Below are 22,581 nucleotides of genomic sequence, written 5' to 3' on the forward strand. Positions count from 1 at the left end.
CAGAATAATTGAGGATGTGGAAATTAGCCATTACAGACGCGACATGAGGAGTATCTTGGACATTTGATAAAGAATGAGTCAGACATAGAGTACTGTACCATGAAGGGGACCACCTGGGTGTTCAGGTGTGATGTAGTGAGACAACATATTATCCTGGCTAATGAATTCACCTCAGCTGATGAATCAACAAGATTAATTTAGAACTTTGGGAGAAAGGAAGAATAAACAGAGCTGAACACCCTGTCAGACAGATTATGTTTTGCATGTGGCAAGCGGAAGAAAATATCAAAATAGGAGGCAAAAAACCCAGTTTCCTGTCAACCATCACATTCTCTGCTGTCTGCCTCATTTTCTGATGGTTTTTTTTCAATTCAAGGTATTTGGCATGCTGTCATCTGTATGTTCTTGGTCGCCCTGTTAATTTACCCTCTCCCTCACCATGTGACTTCAATTTTGCTCTCTGAGTTTTCATCTGATGATGAACATTTTACCTACATTTGTACATTATTATGATCCCAGTTCATGTTATTAGTGGACAGCAAGATCCCAGAATGGAATCTTGGCTCAAAACACCGTGGATTCACCGATATCGCGACCGACGCCGGCGTCAACCGGCCTCCAGGCCCAGTAATTCTCCTCTTCTTCAGGGGCTAAAACGGCACCGGAGTGCTGTACGCTGTTCCGGCGGCAAAAGCCGGCCCAACATGGCCAGCGCGGGTCCGCGCATGCGTGCCACGGCCGTCTCCGCGCCGACGCATGCGTGTTGTTGCTGTCTGCGTGCCAGACCCCGGGCAACATAGCGGAGCCCTACAGGGGCCCAGCGCGGAGGAATATAGGCCCCCCTGGAATGAGCGCACCCGCCGATCGGTAGCCCCCGATCGTGAGCCTGGCCAGCGTGGAGATCCCCCGGAGTCAGATCCCCCTGCCCCCCCACCAGGACGGCTCCTCCAGCCAGAACGCTGAGGGTCCGCCGGGTGGGACCATATGTAAAGCATGCCGGGGGGACTAGGCCAAACTCTTCCCGTCAAGTGTGGAGAATCGCCGCGGGGGCCGCTTTCAATGGCCCCCGACCGCCGCCCTGGCGACCGCGCAGGCGCGATTGCCGCCGATTCTCCGGTCACCGGCTTTTAGAATCCCGTTACTTTAGTTTTTTTCTAATGCATGGAGGAACAGTCTCAGGACCACTAATTACTTTCAACAACAAGAAAAAAAAACATTCATTAAACATGAAAAATATTGGATTATGATACATTTTTACTTCCACTTTATCTTAACAATTACATACAGGTTTTAGGATTAACACGGATTGCAAAGTACATCTTAATCTACAATGGTCTCATTAACACAAAGTTCTTTTAAACATACAAGATGAGGGCAAATACACTGTTTACTCTGAATCACAAGTGAATTAATCACACGTGAATTAATGTCTGTGGATGTCTCCTCATAATCCCACCAGATGATTATCACGTGAGAGTTTCCGAACTCCACTCCCAAAAACACGCTTTAAAATTTTCTCTCATAATTATGCTTTCCCTTAGCGTTTTACAATCCAAAAACAAAATTGGGGTTTCACCACTTAGGCCACTGAATTGTGAAGGGATATGACTGGATCAAAGCTGCAGATGGTTTTAAGAATCTGTCAATCACAGGCTACTACTTAAAAGCTATGAATGGCTTGCAGATAATGGATCTGTGGGAATGAGATGCAAGCACAGCTGCTCTCCCTTGAGGAATGGACATGTGATGCTGCAAGGTAAGTATTACAGCAATACTGCTTCCCATTGCCCCTGCCTGGACTGTTCTCGAGGTTCCATGCTTTTGTTGGGAGGATGTCTATGTGTGGGGGGGTGTCTGTGTTTGGGGAAGGGGTCTGAGGAGGGGGTTCCTTTAAGGTAAAGGGTTCCTATGGGGGCCCCCCCTATTGCAGGAGTCCCTGGTGGTCCCTATATTACAGGTGTCCCTGTGGGAGATCCCTTTATGACAGGGTTCTCAGAGGGGTGTCCCCCGATTACAGGGGCCGCTGTGGTGGTAGCGGGGAGCATGTGGGGGTCTGGTAGAGGAGGTGTGGGCAAGCAGTGCATTGTTGAGGTTGGGTGACCCTCAGATGGGCTTGGATGGTCTCTACCAGTGTGGCCCTGGCATTGAGCCCCCTTGGCCCACCATGACATCTACCATGTAAGGTTCACAATTGCTGAGACCACAAGTGATCCATGCCCACATGATTCCCGGCCACGGGGCCAAGAGAATCATGGGAGGCCGGAGAACAGGGCGCCTGGCCCTCTAAATAGATGACCCATTTACATTTATTTACACCCCCCCGCCAGCACACATGATGGACCACATTTACGCTGACAGTGGGGGGTCGGAGCATTACGTTCGGATTGGAGCCCATTGCCGATCCCGATTTTCCCCCATCGCCTGATACTCTGTTCCATCAGGGAACACATTCAGAGCATCCCGGAACAGAGTATCCCGCCCATTATCTTTTCTACGAATATGTCCAATTTTAACATTAAACTGCTGTAATGATAAACTGCAACAGAATAATTCAGGTTTTAAACTTTCCCTTCCCAGTTGCAGTTCTTGGACTGCCTGGTCCATCGCAGAATTCTCTCCTTGCCCTGGTACCGGTGTAATTTCACTATTACTGCCCTTGGTTGGTCCCCGGCTTTGGGCTTTGGTCGCAGCGACCGATGTGCCCTGTCTATTTCTGGTGGGTTGGGGAAGGTCTCCCTTCCCACCAGGTTGCCCAGCATCTGGGCCACATAGTTTGTGGGGTCCCTACCTTCGATCCCCTCCGTTAAGCCCACAATCCGCAGGTTTTGTCGTCTCGACCGGTTTTCTTGGTCCTCAACATTTCCTTTTAAACTGCCCTGCATCGCGACCAACCTCGCCACCTCTTTCTTCAGGGCAACGATCCGGTCACTCTGATCAGTTGTGGCTCTTTCCAGGTTTTTGATCATCGCCTCTTGGGCCTCCAATCTCTTTTCTGCTTTGTCTTTGGCGAGCTGCATGTGCGCCAGTGCTTCGACCACTGCATCCTTCACCGCTGCCTGGATGTCCATTTTCGTTTCCTGCCAAGGCCCCTCAGTGCTTCCGAGAAGAATGCCATCCAGCTAGCCCCTGTTCAGGGAGGGCTTTGTGTGTCGCTGGTCTGCCCTTCTCGCTCCAGTGCAACCTGCACTCCGCCGCCTTGTGCACTGATCGGCTTGTCCGATTGTTTCCGCTCCAGGCTCCTTCCACTCCTGGTCTCTGCTTGGCCCCTGGACTGACTTTTTCTGGGCATTTTCCCCTTCTCTCTTTTCCCCCCTGTTTTACTAAGGTTGGGGGAAAGAGTTGTTGAGTATTCTGGCGAGTTTTCAGTGAAAAGTGGCTATTTGCAGGTCCGCGGGAGGAGACCCACCTGACGGGCGACTGCTCTGCACATCATCGTCACCGGAAGTCCTCAGTAATAGTTAATGTAAGGTCACCCGAGTTTGAGGCTGGGTCCAGAGTCAGAACCTGACGAGGGCGCGAGGCACTGTCCGCCACTCTCTCAGCTAAGTGTTCATCCATCATTCATGTGTATGGAGGCACAGTCATACCTGACACTGGTGGATGGGGTGCCTGCCATCTCTCTGGGCTCCTGAAAATATCACAAAATATTCCGGCCAGTGATGTAAGAAGACACATGACCCAGATCCACAGGTCAGAGTGGTGTTTTGCAAAGTCATGAAAAGACCTAAGCAGGGAGATCGCTTTTAGCTTGTACCCTTTACAGTACATGTGTTAATAGTTCTAGTAGCTAGTAAAAACTTCTGTTCACCAACTGAAGACTATGAAGACTTATCTAATACCTGTTCTATAACTAACACCCTCCCAAAATTAATTGCTCAGCTAGCAGTGCTGGCCCTGGGTCACTGTCCGTGTGGAGTTTGCACACTCTCCCCTTGTCTGCGCGAGTTTCCCCCCACAGCCCAAAAGATGTGCGGGTTAGGTGGATTAGCCACGTTAAATTGCCCCTTAACTGGGAAAAAGAAATTGGGTTCTCTAAATTAAAAAAAAAGAAAGGTAGAAGTAATGTGGAAGAAGGAAAGAATAACCAAAGCAGTAAAGCAAACTGGACAGAAGAGTCGAAATGTATCATGGGGTTAGACAAGGAACAAAATAAAATTAATACCAAAGCATGGGAAGGAAGAAATTAAGTTGAAAATGAGCAGAACAATAGTTGGGGGAAGTTATAATATGTGTGATCAAATTAGCAGAAGACAAAGGCCCTGATCTACTCAGCAATTGATTAAATTGAAAACTAATTTACCACACACTGAAACCGGGAGCGACTTAGACTGATGAGGTGGCACAAACAGAAAAGAGGGTTTTGCACTATGTAAGGCAATGCACAAACTTATTAGCAATCATCAGGAAATAAGCAGGAGATTTGAAAGTGCAATGATTTGATTAAAGTTTTTGTTATAACCCGACTGGAGGCCATGGGGTCTGCAACATCAGAGCCCCTGTGGCCTCAACTTAATATGATCTCCCCAGGTGAGGGACCAGAGATACACCCTTAAGCTAATGGCTCCATGGTACATAAATACCCTGGCCCTAGTGCGGGCCGGGCGCGGGAGACTCTTCGGTGCGTAGGAGTTGTATTACAGTAAGTAAAATAAATATTGAGTTTTCTCACAGTCATCGCTTCCATGTGGTTGGTCACCTGGAACTGTACACTGGCATTGAGGGTAAAGTGGCGCTGCAGGAGACTACATTTCTTCCATTCCCGGCTCACCTTGAGAAGGCCTTAGGAGGCCTCCATCTAGGCTGCAGGTATATCATTAATTGGAAAGTTAGGGGCGTTTGACGCTGAGACAGGTGACTGGGCCCAATATATTGAGCGAATGCGCCATTTCCTTCGACTCAACGACATTATAGGCGACAAAAGCCAAACGGTGACCCTCCTCATGCTCTGCGGGGCAGACACCGATAGCATCATCAAGAGATTAATTTACCTGGATTCACCTTACATCCGCCAGTTTCCGGAGTTGGTTCCCTTGATAAGCAATCATTTCAATGCAAAACCGCTGCTGATAGTCCACTGTTCTTTTTCACATGGCCATCCAGGGTGTGTCCGTGACCGACGCCTTGACCCAAAAACTCCCAGAGTGTTGTGAGTTCAGCCCAACTTTGTCCAAGATGCTCAGAGAACAGTCAGTTTGTGGCATCTGTGATGGTGATGCGAGGACCCAAGAACGCTTGCTGGGGGAAACGCATCTCGATTTATTGAAGGTGACCGACATAGCTTTGTCCTGGGAAATCACAGTGCACTGTACCCAGGGGCTTCGCGGCTGGGCTGTCCTCAGCTGGGTGTGGAGCACCATACCCCCCTCGTGCTGTAGTTCAGGACTCCCGCCATTGGGGATGCATTTCTCGAAAACCAGACTCGCATCAGTGTTTTTCCAGCGAGAGATGCCAGCACACCCCCATTCCGGAGACAGCCTACCTGCGGAATGGTGCCCGGAGAAACTGACGGGACAGGCACCAGCGGGGAAGCTCACCCACCCGCTGCTGCACTCCCGATGACTGTGCCCAGGGACGGGCCCGTTTTGTGGAGGACCAGGCAGAGGGTGACCACCAACTCGATTGTATTTCAGCGCCACAGGTGAAGGTCCGGATCAATGGTTTCCCCATCCAGTTTGAGCTCGATACCGGGGTCATGGTCTCAGTAGTCAGCCGCCACACGTACGACCAAGTCTGCTTGGACATCCACAGTTTGATATTGCAAGATACCGACTCAAAGCTGACGACGTACACAGGGAGATCGCGGACACCTCAGAGGTCCCCGTGGAGTACACCTGCCATTGGTGGTAGGGAAAGATTTGGGCCCCAGATTGCTGGGACAGGATTGGCTGAAGCACCTCCAGCTGGATTGGCAGGAGGTGTGCCGCATATACCCAGATGGGCCGGACGCGATGCTGGCACATTTCCCGGACATTTTTCACGACGGATTTGGCACCATCCGAGGGACCTCCACCAAGATTTTTGAGGACCAGAGGCCCAGCCACGCTATTTTCCGGTCCACCCCATCTGCTATGCGTTTAAGCCTAAGGTGGATGTGGGGTTGGACCATCTGGAACAATTAGGTATCATCTGGCCAGTGCAGTTCGCAGATCGGGCTGTGCCGGTTGTGCCAGTGATGAATCTGTTGGGTCTGTCCATCTCTGCGGACATTATAAGGTGACAATAAATCGAGCATCCCATTTGGACGGTTAACGGTGCCCAGGATTGAAGACCTGTATGCTCGGCTCAGTGGCGGGCGTACTTTCACCAAGCTCGACATGAACCACGCTTATTGACAGTTAGTTTTGGACCTGATTACCATCAATACACACCGGGGTATTTACACCAGGTTGCCTTTCGGAGTCTGCTCCACATGAGCCATGTTTCAGCGAGTGATGGAGAGCATTCTCCAGGGATTGCTGCAGGTTGTGGTTTATTTCAAGGACGTATTGATCACCAGTTCATCTGACCAGGACCATATGAAGAACCTGGAGGATGTGCTACTTTGGTTTGAGGCAGTCGGGGTCTGCTTATGGCGGGAAAAGTCTATTATGGCAAGTTCATTCCACATTTGGTGACTGTTTTGGCCCCACTGCATATTTTGCTAAAGAAAGGCCAGCGATGGTTTTGGGATCCGCTGCAACAGATGGTGTTCGACAAGGTGTAGCAGCAGCTCTCGTCCTCCTGTCTGTTGACTCATTTTGACCCATCAAAGCCCTTGTTGTTAACCTGCGATGCTTCACCTTACAGCACCAGGGTGGTTCTGGTGCACCAAATGGATGAGGGAACAGAACGGCCCATTGCATTTGCTTCACACAGCCTGACTACAGCGGAGTGGAACTGCACACAAATCAAAAAGGAAGGTTTGGCGTTGGCTTTTGGGGTGAAGCGATTCCAACAGTATGTGTACAGGCATATATTTATGGCCTATATGGACCGCAAGCCCCTTTTGTTTAAGGAGGATAGGGCAATTCGCCCCATGGCATCCGCCTGCATTCAGCTCTGCTCCTGGCGGCATATAGTATGTGTTGAAACATTATCCGGGCATGAGGATTCCACACATGGACGCCCTCAGCCGACTCCCATTGCCCACCAGCATGCCGACGCCCACCACTTCAGACAAGATGATTGCAGCTTTGCCCTTTATAGACTCCTTGCCAGTTACGGCCACGCAGGTGAGGGTGTGGACACAGATGGACCCATTGTTGGCCAGGGTCCACCACATAATGCTGTACGGGACCCAATATTGCACTCTCCAGGTGAATCTGCCTGTGTTCACCACGAAGGTGGATGTGCTCAGTGTGGTAGAAGCCATCCTGCTGTGGGACTACCAAGGGGTCATGCCCGAGCGAGGCCAGGGTGCAATCGTACACGACCTCCAGACATCTTCCAGACATCCGGGTGTCTCGAAGATGAAAATGTTGGCCCAGAGCTATGTATGGTGGCCGGGGATAGACACAGATATCAAAACATTGGCGAGACAATGTACATGGTGTCAAGAGCACCTGAATCTCCCCCTGCAATTCCTAGTGGGACCTTTGCGAGGACCCCTGTATTTACTTATCATGGACGGCCATTCTAAGTGGATGAACGTCCACCGCATGTCCACAAGAACATCACGAGCCACTACTGAGATGCTCCGACAAATGTTCAGTATGCACGGGCTTCCCGAGGTGTTAGTGTCGGACAACGGCACAACTTTCATTGGTGCGGAATTAGCTGGTTTCCTGAAGCTAAACGTGGTCCACCGTATACGGACCACACCTTACCATCCGTCATCTCGCGATGGCCGATCAGGCGGTACAGACCTTTAAGCTGGGAATGTGAAGACAGACATCCGGTTCCCTGGAGACCCGTCTGGCCCATTTCCTCTTCTCTTACTGAACCACGCCACATGCCATTGCCGGGGTGGCACCCTCAGATTTGTTAATGGGTCGTCGGTTGCGCACCTGGTTGAGCCTCGTCCTGCCAGAGGTTGTGAAAAGGGCTGCGACTGGCAGGAATACTCCGAAGGACGACGACCTAGACCCGTCAGGGAAGTTTCCGTTGGCGACAAATCTATGTCCGGAATTCCGCTGACATGGATTCATGGTTCAGTGATAAAGTGATCAGAGCTGATCTCATACTCCGTACGAGTACACAAAAGAATCGGACAGGCACGTGGACCACCTCCAAAGCTGTTTAGTCCCGCAGCAGGTCCTTGAGGGGAAAATCAAAACCCCCATGGCTGTTGGTGCCCCTTCCTCCACGGCAGCCGCCTTTAATAAATAAGAGGATAAGCCTCTCGACCTGGAAATGTGGGAGGTCCATTCATCCGACCCTGAATTGGACATGGAGACTCTGCCAATGACGGTCAAAATTAATATAGTGCCGGCCGCCGGCCCGAGCACGGTGGAACCACTCAGGAATTCGGCCCGCAAACGTCGCTCCCCGGTTCGTTACACCCCTCCAGGCCCAGAGTGGTGGACGTTAACGAGACAGCCCGCGAGGAAAGCGGGCACAAGATCTTCTCCCTCCTGCTGTTGAGATGGACGACCTGTCGGACGTGGAGGGGAAATGGTATTATAACCAGATCGGGGGCCGAGAGGTCTGCAACATCAGAGTATCTGTGGCCTCACCCGAATATGATCTCCCCAAATGAGGGGATGGAGCTACACCCTTCAGCCAAGTGCCCCATGGAACATAAATGCCCTGACTTGAGCATGGGCCCGGCACGGGAGACGCTTGGGGGAGTAGGATGATAAAATAAATGTTGAGTTTTCTTACAGCCATCGCTTCTGTGTGGTCGCTCGCCTGGAACTTTACAGTGATGATATTGTCTGAAGAGCTCATTCCTAGAATTAACAAATCATGATAATCTTACTGCAACATTGAAATAAATGCTAAAACAAGTACCTAGACTGCCAATCATTTTGCCCAAAATATTTAACTTCCCAGGTGTGGTAGTATGTATTGGGGGTCATGTGGGACTGGAAGCCCTAATGTCATTGGCTGACAGATCCCGGGTCCTGGCTGGCCGTTGACCTCATGCTCCGCCCTGAAGGCGAAGTATAAGAAGCCGGTGCCTTCCCCCGCATGCCAGTTTACTATCGGGCTGCTGGGGAACAGACACGCTTAATAAAGCCTCATCGACTTCACTCTATTCGTCTCACGGAGTCTTTGTGCGCTACAATTTATTAAGCGTGCCTAAAAAGGACTATGGAGCTCAGGATCATTCCAGAATGCCTGAGGATCAGCCCCCACGCAGTGAACGCGGCAGCAGCCTTCAAACACTGGCAGACTTGCTTCGAGGCCTACATCAGATCGACTACAGGCCCTGCACTCGAGGGTGAGCACGGAGACTTTCACCCTCATTGAAGACACCGACGATTTCCAGACGGCGTTCACAGCACTGAGAAGTCTCTACGTTCGCCCAGTTAACCAAATCTACGCTCGCTACCAGCTCGCGACAAGACGGCAAGCTCCCGGAGAATCGATGGACAAGTTCTACGCCGCGCTGCTGATTTTGGGACGAGCCTGCAGCTGCCCGTCGGTGAATGCAAACGAACATACGGACATGTTAAAGCGCGCTGCTTTTGTGGCAGGTATGCAATCATCCCAAATCCGCCAAAGACTTCTAGAAAAAGAGTCGCTAGGACTCTCAGAGGCACGGGCCCTGGCAGCCTCCCTGGACGTAGCCGCGCGTAATACCCGCGCCTACGGCCCCGACCGCGCGGCAGGCCATTGGGCCCCATACGTACCCGTCGCGGCAAACCCCCTAACCCCCCCCGGACACCCCACAGGCTTGCGCAGTCCAAACGCCGAGTCGCACCGGGGGCGCCCGCTGTTATTTCTGCGGCCAGGCGAAGCACCCCCGACAACGCTGTCCGGCCCGCGCAGCCATCTGCAAAAGCTGCGGGAAAAAGGGCCATTATGCGGTGGTGTGCCGATCCCGCGAGGTCGCCGCCGTCCCGGGGCCACAGGGAGCCCTACAGGCAGTCTATGCCTCCCAACCCCCCCAGCACGCCATGTGCGACCCGCAGACGCCGCCATTTTGGGTCCCGACCACCGCGGCCCCGGGAGAACTGGGAGCCCTGCATGCCGCCTACGCTCCCCAACCCCCCTCCCCGCAGTCCATGTACGACCCGCCGCCGGCGCTCCCGATTTGGGTGCCGGCCAACACTCTCCACGGAGAGGAGGGGGTTTTTTGCATCCCGAACGCCACCCTCACCCCCGTCCCGCGCCCCACGCCTGACCCGCCGGCGCAACCTACCTGGACCCCGACCACCGCTGTCCCCGGCGAGGGAGCTCCGCACGGTCCCAGCGCTCGCGGCCCCACGACTGACCCGCCGGCGCCGCCGGCCTGGGCCCCGACCACCGCTGTCCCCGGCGAGGGAGCTCCGCACGGTCCCAGCGCTCGCGGCCCCACGACTGACCCGCCGGCGCCGCCGGCCTGGGCCCCGACCACCGCTGTCCCCGGTGAGGCAGCTCCGCGCGGTCCCAGCGCTCGCGGCCCCACGACTGACCCGCCGGCGCAACCTACCTGGACCCCGACCACCGCTGTCCCCGGCGAGGGAGCTCCGCACGGTCCCAGCGCTCGCGGCCCCACGACTGACCCGCCGGCGCCGCCGACCTGGGCCCCGACGACCGCTATCCCCGGTGAGGGAGCTCCGCGGGTCCTAGCGCCCGCGGCCCTGGCGCTCGCAGTGAAGGAACTCCGCGCGGTCCTAGCGCCCGCGGCCCTGGCGCTCGCAGTGCAGGAACTCCGCGCGGTCCTAGCGCTCCCCAGACCCCCCAGCACACCATTTGCGACCCGCAGACGCCGCCATTTTGGGTCCCGACCACCACGAGGGGAGGAGGGGGCGCCGCCATCTTGGACCGCTCCCGACCTGTACGACGCATGGGGGCAGCCATTTTGTCCACCCCTGACGCCATCTTGTGACCCCTCAGCCACGTGCGATGTATGGGGGTGGCCATTTTGTCCATCCCCGATGCCATCTTGGACGGCAACAACGGACCCCACCCCACTACTACAACCACGGCTCGCTTCGGTTACGCTCGATCAGGCTCGGCCCCGGACTCTCCAGATGACGACGACAACGGTCCTAATTAACGGCCACGAGACGCCATGCCTAGTCGACTCCGGGAGCACGGAAAGTTTTATACATCCCGACACGGTAAGACGCTGTTCCTTAACTACCTATCCCAGCGCACAAAAGATTTGCCTAGCTGCAGGATCCCACTCCGTACAGATCCAGGGATTCTGCATAGTTACCCTAACGGTACAGGGGAGGGAATTCAAAATCTACAAACTTAACGTCCATCCCCAACTCTGTGCCCCCACCTTGCTGGGCTTAGATTTTCAATGTAACCTACAGAGCCTTACGTTTAAATTCGGCGGCCCCATACCCCCACTCACTATCTGCGGCCTCGCCACCCTCAAGGTGCAACCCCCGTCCTTGTTTGCGAACCTCACCCCGGATTGCAAACCCGTCGCCACTAGGAGCAGACGGTACAGCGCCCAGGACCGGACCTTTATTCGCTCCGAAGTCCAGCGGCTACTAAAGGAGGGCATAATCCAGGCCAGCAATAGTCCCTGGAGAGCGCAGGTGGTAGTAGTGAAGACAGGGGAGAAACAAAGGATGGTCATTGACTATAGCCAGACCATCAACAGGTACACACAACTAGACGCATACCCTCTCCCCCGCATATCCGACATGGTCAATCGGATTGCCCAGTATAAAGTCTTCTCCATCGTGGACCTCAAGTCCGCCTACCATCAGCTCCCCATCCGCCCAAGTGACCGCAAGTACACAGCCTTCGAGGCAGACGGGCGATTATACCATTTCCTACGGGTCCCTTTTGGCGTCACAAACGGGGTCTCGGTCTTCCAACGGGAGATGGACCGAATGGTTGATCAACATGGGTTACGGGCCACGTTCCCGTACCTCGACAATGTAACCATCTGCGGCCACGATCAGCAGGACCACGACGCCACCCTCCAAAAATTCCTCCAGACCGCCAAAGCCTTGAACCTCACGTACAACGAGGACAAGTGCGTTTTTAGCACCGATCGGCTAGCCATTCTGGGCTACATAGTGCGCAATGGGATAATAGGCCCCGACCCCGAACGTATGCGCGCACTCATGGAATTTCCCCTCCCGCACTGCCCAAAAGCCCTGAAACGCTGCCTGGGGTTCTTTTCGTACTACGCCCAGTGGGTCCCCCAGTACGCAGACAAGGCCCGCCCCCTAATACAGACCACGACTTTCCCTCTGTCGACAGAGGCTTGCCAGTCCTTCAGCCGCATCAAAGCGGACATCGCAAAGGCCACGATGCGAGCCATCGACGAGACCCTCCCCTTCCAGGTCGAGAGCGACGCCTCTGACGTAGCTCTAGCGGCTACCCTTAACCAAGCGGGCAGACCCGTGGCCTTCTTCTCCCGAACCCTCCACGCCACAGAAATCCGCCACTCCTCAGTGGAAAAAGAAGCCCAAGCCATAGTGGAAGCTGTGCGACATTGGAGGCATTACCTGGCCGGCAGGAGATTCACTCTCCTCACTGACCAACGGTCGGTAGCCTTCATGTTCGATAATGCACAGCGGGGCAAGAGTAAAAATGACAAGATCTTAAGGTGGAGGATCGAGCTCTCCACCTTCAACTATGAGATCTTGTACCGGCCCGGAAAGCTGAACGAGCCGTCCGATGCCCTATCCCGCGGCACATGTGCCAACGCACAAATTGACCGCCTCCAAGCCCTCCACGAGGACCTCTGCCACCCGGGGGTCACTCGGTTTTACCACTTCATCAAGTCCCGCAATCTCCCATACTCTTTAGAGGAGGTCCGTACAGTCACAAGGGACTGCCACATCTGCGCAGAATGCAAACCGCATTTTTTCAGGCCAGATGGAGCGCACCTGATTAAGGCTTCCCGCCCCTTTGAACGCCTCAGTCTCGATTTCAAAGGGCCCCTCCCCTCCACCGACCGCAACGCGTATTTCCTTAATGTAGTGGACGAATACTCCCGCTTCCCTTTTGCCATTCCCTGCTCCGACATGACCGCGGCCACAATCATTAAAGCCCTGAACAGCATCTTCACGCTGTTCGGTTACCCCGCATACGTCCACAGCGACAGGGAGTCCTCTTTCATGAGTGACGAGCTGCGCCAGCTCCTGCTCAGCAAGGGCATAGCTTCAAGCAGGACGACCAGCTACAACCCCCGGGGGAACGGGCAAGTAGAAAGGGAGAACGGCACGGTCTGGAAGGCCGTCCTACTGGCCCTACGGTCCAGGGATCTCCCAGTTTCACGGTGGCAGGAGGTCCTCCCGGACGCTCTCCATTCCATCCGGTCGTTATTATGTACAAGCACTAATCAAACGCCTCACGAGCGTCTCCTTGTCTTCCCTAGGAGGTCCTCCTCTGGAACGTCGCTGCCGACCTGGCTGGCAGCCCCAGGACCCATCCTGCTCCGAAATCACGTGCGGGCACATAAGGCGGACCCGTTGGTCGAAAGGGTTCACCTCCTCCACGCAAACCCCCAGTACGCCTACGTGGAGTACCCCGATGGCCGACAGGACACGGTCTCCCTGCGGGATCTGGTGCCCGCCGGCACCACGCACACCTCCCCGACACCATCAACCCAACCCCCCCCCCTTCCTGCCACCGCCGCACCCCGCGACCGCCCCCTTCCCAGGAGGATCAGTCCCCCTCCCCTTTGCACCGACAGCTGAAACCGTGCGGCTCCCGGAGGCGACAACACTGGTACAAGCACCACCACCACCGCCGGGATCGAGGCGATCGACACAGACGACCAGACCGCCCGACCGACTCGTGGCGTCGATGTAAAACAAAGATGGACTGTCCAATGAACATTTTGTTTTTCCTATACCCTCTGTAAATAGTTGTAACAGGACGATACTGTCCAATACTGTACTACCATGTAACTGTTCTATCCTCCCAGGACCAGCCCTGTAAACCCTTACCACCATACGAAGCATCACCCCGCCGGGTTCATTTTTGACAAGGGGTGAATGTGGTAGTATGTATTGGGGGTCATGTGGGACTGGAAGCCCTAATGTCATTGGCTGACAGATCCCGGGTCCTGGTTGGCCGTTGACCTCATGCTCCGCCCTGAAGGCGAAGTATAAGAAGCCGGTGCCTTCCCCCGCAGGCCAGTTTACTATCGGGCTGCTGGGGAACAGACACACTTAATAAAGCCTCATCGACTTCACTCTATTCGTCTCACGGAGTCTTTGTGCGCTACACCAGGCCATCTCCTCCACCCTGTAAAGATTCTTTCCCTAGAAGAAACAAAATAAAAAGGAGTAAAGGCCTATCGCCAACTCAAGAAAAATAATCAGTAAAATTCTTCTCAGAGACCCTAAGGCAATGAAGCAACATCCAGGTAATGGCACCTTGCAATACTTATACTGTTAAATTGAAGAAAATGATTCTTACTGATGTGTTTAGAAGATTAGAATATGAGAGCTACACTGATTTACAGGTATTTTCAGACAAAGGATTAAATATCACTTAATTACAGTATTTTGCCTATATAGACATATAAACATGTCACTACAGGAAGAGCAGCTTCTTAATTTTTAATATAGGAACTCTAATTGAAGATTAGATTTTTTTAAATAAGGAAGTCAGAGGGCATTTTTAGATCATTGGTAGGGGATTAACTTAATTATTTTGTTTCAATAAACTGATCCAGTACTAGCACTTACCCAAGGGTCTATTGGGATGCTGTCTTTATTATAAGTTTGTACATGTAAAAGGATTATATTAAGACTTCGAATAGTTTAAGAAAGTCTATAGTAACCTACATTTTCATTTTGTCTCAGTCACCGTTGCCTAAGATCGTCAAACACTCTGATTACGGACTCCTCTGCACTGCAACATTATAATGGTATTTTAATATTGGCTATGCACAGCTCAGTGGAACCAAATGAAAGTGCAACCCATAAACATTTTCTGTATTCCACAAATAAAATCCCCAAGGTATATTTTAGAAGAGCTTACTTTGCTGTAAATAACTCATTCACATCCCAGAAGGAACTCGGCATTTTTATGAATAAAACAACCTGCCAACTTGAGTGTTAGGGACGGGTAGTTATCATCCCACCCCACCTCCTGCTGTTGCGTTGTGATTGATATGTTGATAAGCTCAAATACTATTACAACTGCAGAGATTTATCAAGTTAGCTGCAAATCTGGAAGCAATTGTCAGCTGTGCATTGAAGGCTTAAGTGATATTTCTAAGCGGCTGGAAGTATAAAAAGGCAGCATTATGGCTCTTCTCAACAAAGACACAATGTTGTTCCTGCATGGTTGGTTTATATTGATCTGTCTAAAACTGATAAAGCTTGGCAAATGATCTAATTACAAAAATCAGAGGTCACTAATGGATTGCTGATAACTCTATGTACAATATGATAATGTGGTGCAATAGAATAAGCACAGTTTCAACCGAATGACCTTCATCTGAGAATTATGTACTGGGTTGACTGGACCATTACACCTCAGGGGGAAAAGGAAAACAGGGGGAAATCTGTGATGAGAAAAGGCCACCATTTTCTGATATCAGTTTTAAATTTATTTACTGCTATTTTCCAGTTATGTCACCTGACCCTACTGTTTTTTAACGTTTACTTTGAAGTAATATTTTGAGTTTAACTTATCTACCATTTCTTTTTTTTACAATATCCATCTTAATGACATGCCCTCTTAGCCATCTTCTCTCACACTCGGGATCAGACTCATTGCTGTTCTGTGCACCTGTTTTTAATCTTCCTTTGGCATGATGAGCAAAACTGAGCCCAATGCTTTAATTGCGGTCTGGCCAGTAGAGAGTAAAGTTTGTATATAGTTTTTTTGTAGATATGTCATTGAGCTGATTGCAAACCCAAACATCCTTTTAGTTTCTAAATTGACAAACAGTTTATTAAATTGCTTTGCCAGGTTTTCTGGGCATTGAAAGTGGAGTACATGCTCATAATCCCACATAAGGTTGGTATTGCTTTTTCATTAATGCTAGTTATACTACACATATGCATGAATGTAGCTATATAGCCAAGCAATCAGGTCAGCCATCTGACTTCTGAATGCATTAAAATAAGAGGTATGAAACTGACACTAGTATGGTGTCTGAGTTGACGTTACCTGTGCTTTGCACCAGAATTTATACAACCCAGTCTGATGCATGTTTGAATTCTCAATATGGGCTTGCAGCGCCAGACTCCATGCTTGGAGCACGTATTCCAAATTTGCCCTTTAACCCTCGGCCGAGGCTTTATGTCCACTCCCACTGGCAGGTTCTTCCTCTCCCGCCAATGATGACTGCCCGTCGTGCACTCCCCAGCAATGGAGGCTGCGAACAACAATGTCCCATTGACAGCAGTGGGACTAGAAGAACCCTCTAGCAGCTAATGGCAGGCCACCCCCGCAGACGTGAAACATGTCCTGCAGGGGAGGGGGGGCGGGGGGGGGGGGCAACCCCCGCCCAGATTATTTGTCAGTTGTTTGCCAATTTGTATTAATGATCTAAATCCTTTTGCCAATCTAGATAACTTTATTTTGCTTCGTACAATTACAGAAACGAAGAAGTTGGCTATAGATTTGGATATTGCATTTCAAACATTATGGCAAGACATTAGGATTGTTTGCTCCTATTTTTGGGTGATTCGAGTGCCCTTGAAGCTCCAAAATAGCACCCACAGTATGCATGTGGAATGCCATATTGGTGAGTGCATACACAATAAATGGCTGCTGGCAGTTTGCGGAAGAGTCAGGTTATGATGTCAGTGTTGATGCAGGCTAGTATGCACTTGGTAGAATAAGGCATTTGAAGGTGCATTTATTGACCTTGACCACTTGTGTGGGGTCATTGAATATCGTACGGCACTGCATTCAGACCCTCAGGATTTGGCAACCTAGCATTGACTTCTGTGGCTATCTACTCTCACTGCCATAGAGGGCCCCAGCCTCCCTTTCCATTGAGAATACAGGACACCTCTCCTCCTTTCTACCTTCTCCACCAAGACCACCAGTGCAGAGTCTGATAATCTTGGAGTCTATTCTCCCCTCTTCCATTCTATTCATACTGAAACAAGAAAGTGGGTTCTTTAAAGATAAGACTATATATAGATTTATCAGGTGGCTAAATATAGTATGCCTGACGTCGACTCCGCTGCCTACAAGTTATGGAACAAATACATCCTGTTAAGGTGTGTAATGATTAATAGTAGTTTCAGAAATACTTCCTTAAAGGTTGCTGCACATCATATCACAACATCTACTATGTCATGCAGTGTTCGGTAGCACAGTGGTTAGCACTGTTGCTTCACAGCGCCCAGGTCCCAGGTTTGATTCCCATTTGGGTCACTGTCTGTGCGGAGTCTGCATGTACTCCGGGTCTTCTGGGTTTCCTCCGGGTGCTCCATTTTCCTCCCACAAGTCCTGAAAGACATGCTGTTAGGTAAATTGGACATTCTGGATTCTCTCTCTGTGTACCCGAACAGGCGCTGGAGTGTGGCGACTAGGGGATTTTCACAGTAACTTCATTTCGGCGTTAATGTCAGCCTACTTGTGACAATAATAAAGATTATTATTATACCTAAGTGCATACTAGTCACTTCCCACACCACTACCAACATCTTGCCCAGCTAACGCACCATCCCTTTATGAGACAAAAACTAGTCTTAAACTGTAAAGGCCAGTTTTGAATGATTCTAGCCACTCTCCATATTACCCCCAACAGTCCCACTGATGTATCCAGCCAATCGCCTGTATGGGTAGCACTGGCTGGATGCTGAAATTATTGAAAGGAGGTTACAGTGCTGTCTGCATCACAATCAAAGGGCAGAGGTTAATTATCTATTGTGATCAACATTAATTTTCAAGCACTATTACATTTAGCCCTCTACAGGGTAAATGTTCAGACGGTGCACTCCCAGTGTGGAGCTGGTGCCAGGGAGGAAATCACAGATATATAGTGAACAATTTTCCTTCTAAGAGCATTGTATGTGCAATTTCTCAAATATAACTCAGTTTCTTCGTAATATAATGAGATAGTTTTCTGTACTTTTATTAATCATTTATTAAAATTTTTAAACAACCTTAAAAATATAGGTTTTCTTTCATATGCCAGGTATACAATCAATTTGTCATAAAATTCAAATGAATCTCAGTCTAATGAAGAAACAGAGAAAGAGCCAAGGGGCACTTTTTAATTGATAGTAATATTAATGCCCTTAATAATTAATTATTTTAGCTTTCACAATAAAGCGAGACAACAATAAGCAAACTTGACGATTTTTCTGTTTTGTACTCTGATGTGCATGGTGGGACATCTGACAGGGAACATTTCTGTGATAGGGAACCTGTCCAATTTCTAGCCATGAGGAATAGGACAGGGTCTGTTATAACCTTACAGTCTACCTGGGTTGTTAAGAAATGTGAACATACCTTAGCCTGGGCAGACTCCATTTTCCTGCAGGCCCAAGAGTTCTGAGCATGTGCAGAGCGTGACTGGATTACCACACCCAAGGTACAGGACAAGAATAGCTGGGTTACAGTCAGGGGGAAAAAAACAAACAGGCAGACAGTGCAGGGATCCCTCATGGCCGTTCCCCTTCAAAACAAGTATACCGTTTTGGATGCTGTTGGGGGGGATGATCTACCGGGGGAAGGCCCTAGCGGCCAAGTCTCTGGCACTGAGTCTGGCTCTGGGGCTCAGAAGGGAAGGGGGGAGAATAGAAAGCAATAGTTGTAGGAGATTCAATGGTTAGGGGAATAGATAGGAGATTCTTTGGTTGCGAGCGAGACACCCGGAGGGTATGTTGCCTCCCGGGTGCCAGGTGCCAGGGATGTCTCGGATCGTGTCTTCAGGATCCTTAAGGGGGAGGGGGAGCAGCCAGAAGTCATGGTGCGCATTGGTACCAACAACGTAGGTAGGAAAAGGGGTGTGGAGGTAATAAATGAGTTTAGGGAGTTAGGCTGGAAGTTAAAAGCCAGGACAGACAGAGTTGTCATCTCTGGTTTGTTGCCGGTGCCACGTGATAGCGAGGCTAGGAATAGGGAGAGAGTGCAGCTGAACACGTGGCTGCAGGAATGGTGTAGGAGGGAGGGCTTCAGGTATTTGGATAATTGGAGCGCATTCTGGGGAAGGTGGGACCTGTACAAGCAGGACGGGTTGCATCTGAACCAGAGGGGCACCAATATCCTGGGAGGGAGGTTTTCTAGTACTCTTCGGGAGGGTTTAAACTAATTTGGCAGGGGAATGGGAACCGGATTTGTAGTCCAGCAACTAAGGTAGCCGATATTCAGGACGCCAAAGCGTGTAATGAGGCAGTGGGGAAGGGAACGCTGACAAAGGAGAGTACTTGCAGGCACGGAGATGGGTTGAAGTGTGTATACTTCAACGCAAGAAGCATCAGGAATAAGGAGGGTGAACTTAAGGCATGGATCGGTACTTGGGACTACGATGTGGTGGCCATCACGGAAACTTGGATAGAAGAGGGGCAGAAATGGTTGTTGGAGGTCCCTGGTTATAGATGTTTCAATAAGATTAGGGAGGGTGGTAAAAGAGGTGGGGGAGGGTGGCATTGTTAATTAGAGATAGTATAACAGCTGCAGAAAGGCAGTTCGAGGAATATCAGCCTACTGAGGCAGTATGGGTTGAAGTCAGAAATAGGAAAGGAGCAGTCACCTTGTTAGGAGTTTTCTATAGGCCCCCCAATAGTAGCAGAGATGTGGAGGAACAGATGGGAAACAGATTTTGGAAAGGTGCAGAAGTCACAGGGTAGTAGTCATGGGTGACTTTAACTTCCCAAACATTGAGTGGAAACTCTTTAGATCAAATAGTTTGGATGGGGGGGTGTTTGTGCAGTGTGTCCAGGAAGCTTTTCTAACACAGTATGTAGATTGTCCGACCAGAGGAGGGGCAATATTGGATTTAGTACTTGGTAATGAACCAGGGCAAGTGATAGATTTGTTAATGGGGGAGCATTTTGGAGATAGTGACCACAATTCTGTGACTTTCACTTTAGTAATGGAGAGGGATAGGTGCGTGCAACAGGGCAAGGTTTACAATTGGGGGAAGGGTAAATACGATGTTGTCAGACAAGAATTGAAGTGTATAAGATGGGAACATAGGCTGTTAGGGAAGGACACAAGTGAAATGTGGAACTTGTTCAAGGAACAGGTACTACGTGTCCTTGATATGTATGTCCCTTTCAGGCAGGGAAGAGATGGTCGAGTGAGGGAACCATGGTTGACAAGAGAGGTTGAATGTCTTGTAAAGAGGAAAAAGGAGACTTATGTAAGGCTGAGGAAACAAGGTTCAGACAGGGCGTTGGAGGGATACAAGATAGCCAGGAAGGAACTGAAGAAAGGGATTAGGAGAGCTAAGAGAGGGCATGAACAATCTTTGGCGGGTAGGATCAAGGAAAACCCCAAGGCCTTTTACACATATGTGAGAAATATGAGAATGACTTGAGCGAGGGTAGGTCCGATCAAGGACAGTAACGGGAGATTATGTATGGAGTCTGAAGAGATAGGAGAGGTCTTGAACGAGTACTTTTCTTCTGTATTTACAAATGAGAGGGGCCATATTGTTGGAGAGGACAGTGTGAAACAGACTGGTAAGCTCGAGGAAATATTTGTTCGGAAGGAAGATGTATTGGGCATTTTTAAAAACTTGAGCATAGACAAGTCCCCCGGGACTGACGGGATATATCCAAGAATTCTATGGGAAGCAAGAGATGAAATTGCAGAGCCGTTGGCAATGATCTTTTCGTCCTCACTGTCAACAGGGGTGGTACCAGGGGATTGGAGAGTGGCGAATGTCGTGCCCCTGTTCAAAAAAGGGAATAGGGATAACCCTGGGAATTACAGGCCAGTTAGTCTTACTTCGGTGGTAGGCAAAGTCATGGAAAGGGTACTGAAGGATAGGATTTCTGAGCATCTGGAAAGACACTGCTTGATTGGGGATAGTCAGCATGGATTTGTGAGGGGTAGGTCTTGCCTTACAAGTCTTATTGAATTCTTTGAGGAGGTGACCAAGCATGTGGATGAAGGTAAAGCAGTGGATGTAGTGTACATGGATTTTATTAAGGCATTTGATAAGGTTCCCCATGGTAGACTTCTGCAGAAAGTAAGGAGGCATGGGATAGTGGGAAATTTGGCCAGTTGGATAACGAACTGGCTAACCGATAGAAGTCAGAGAGTGGTGGTAGATGGCAAATATTTAGCCTGGATCCCAGTTACCAGTGGCGTACCGCAGGGATCAGTTCTGGGTCCTCTGCTGTTTGTGATTTTCATTAATGACTTGGATGAGGGAGTTGAAGGGTGGGTCAGTAAATTTGCAGATGATACGAAGATTGGTGGAGTTGTGGATAGTGAGGAGGGCTGTTGTCGGCTGCAAAGAGACATAGATAGGATGCAGAGCTGGGCTGAGAAGTGGCAGATGGAGTTTAACCCTGAAAAGTGTGAGGTTGTCCATTTTGGAAGGACAAATATGAATGCGGAATACAGGGTTAACGGTAGAGTTCTTGGCAATGTGGAGGAGCAGAGAGATCTTGGGGTCTATGTTCATACATCTTTGAAAGTTGCCACTCAAGTGGATAGAGCTGTAAAGAAGGCCTATGGTGTGCTAGCGTTCATTAACAGAGGGATTGAATTTAAGAGCCATGAGATGATGATGCAGCTGTACAAAACTTTGGTAAGGCCACATTTGGAGTACTGTGTACAGTTCTGGTCGCCTCATTTTAGGAAGGATGTGGAAGCTTTGGAAAAGGTGCAAAGGAGATTTACCAGGATGTTGCCTGGAATGGAGAGTAGGTCTTACGAGGAAAGGTTGAGGGTGCTAGGCCTTTTCTCATTGGAACGGAGAAGGATGAGGGGCGATTTGATAGAGGTTTATAAGATGATCAGGGGAATAGATAGAGGAGACAGTCAGAGACATTTTCCCCGGGTGGAACAAACCATTACAAGGGGACATACATTTAAGGTGAATGATGGAAGATATAGGGGGGATGTCAGAGGTAGGTTCTTTATCCAGAGAGTAGTGGGGGCATGGAATGCACTGCCTGTGGAAGTAGTTGAGTCGGAAATATTAGGGACCTTCAAGCAGCTATTGGATAGGTACATGGATTATGGTAAAATGATATAGTGTAGATTTATTTGTTCTTAAGAGCAGCATGGTAGCATTGTGGATAGCACAATTGCTTCACAGCTCCAGGGTCCCAGGTTTGATTCCGGCTTGGGTCACTGTCTGTGTGGAGTCTGCACATCCTCCCCGTGTCTGCGTGGGTTTCCTCCGGGTGCTCTGGTTTCCTCCCACAGTCCAAAGATGTGCAGGTTAGGTGGATTGACCATGATAAATTGCCCTTAGTGTCCAAAATTGCCCTTAGTGTTGGGTGGAGGTGTTGTCTATGGGGAGGGTGCTCTTTCCAAGGGCCGGTGCGGACTCGATGGGCCGAATGGGCTCCTTCTGCACTGTAAATTCAATGATAATCTAGGATTAATCTAGGACAAAGGTTCGGCACAACATCGTGGGCCGAA

The sequence above is a fragment of the Scyliorhinus torazame genome, chromosome 8, assembly GCF_047496885.1.
Source record: "Scyliorhinus torazame isolate Kashiwa2021f chromosome 8, sScyTor2.1, whole genome shotgun sequence".
In the NCBI taxonomy this organism is placed as follows: Eukaryota; Metazoa; Chordata; class Chondrichthyes; order Carcharhiniformes; family Scyliorhinidae; genus Scyliorhinus; species Scyliorhinus torazame.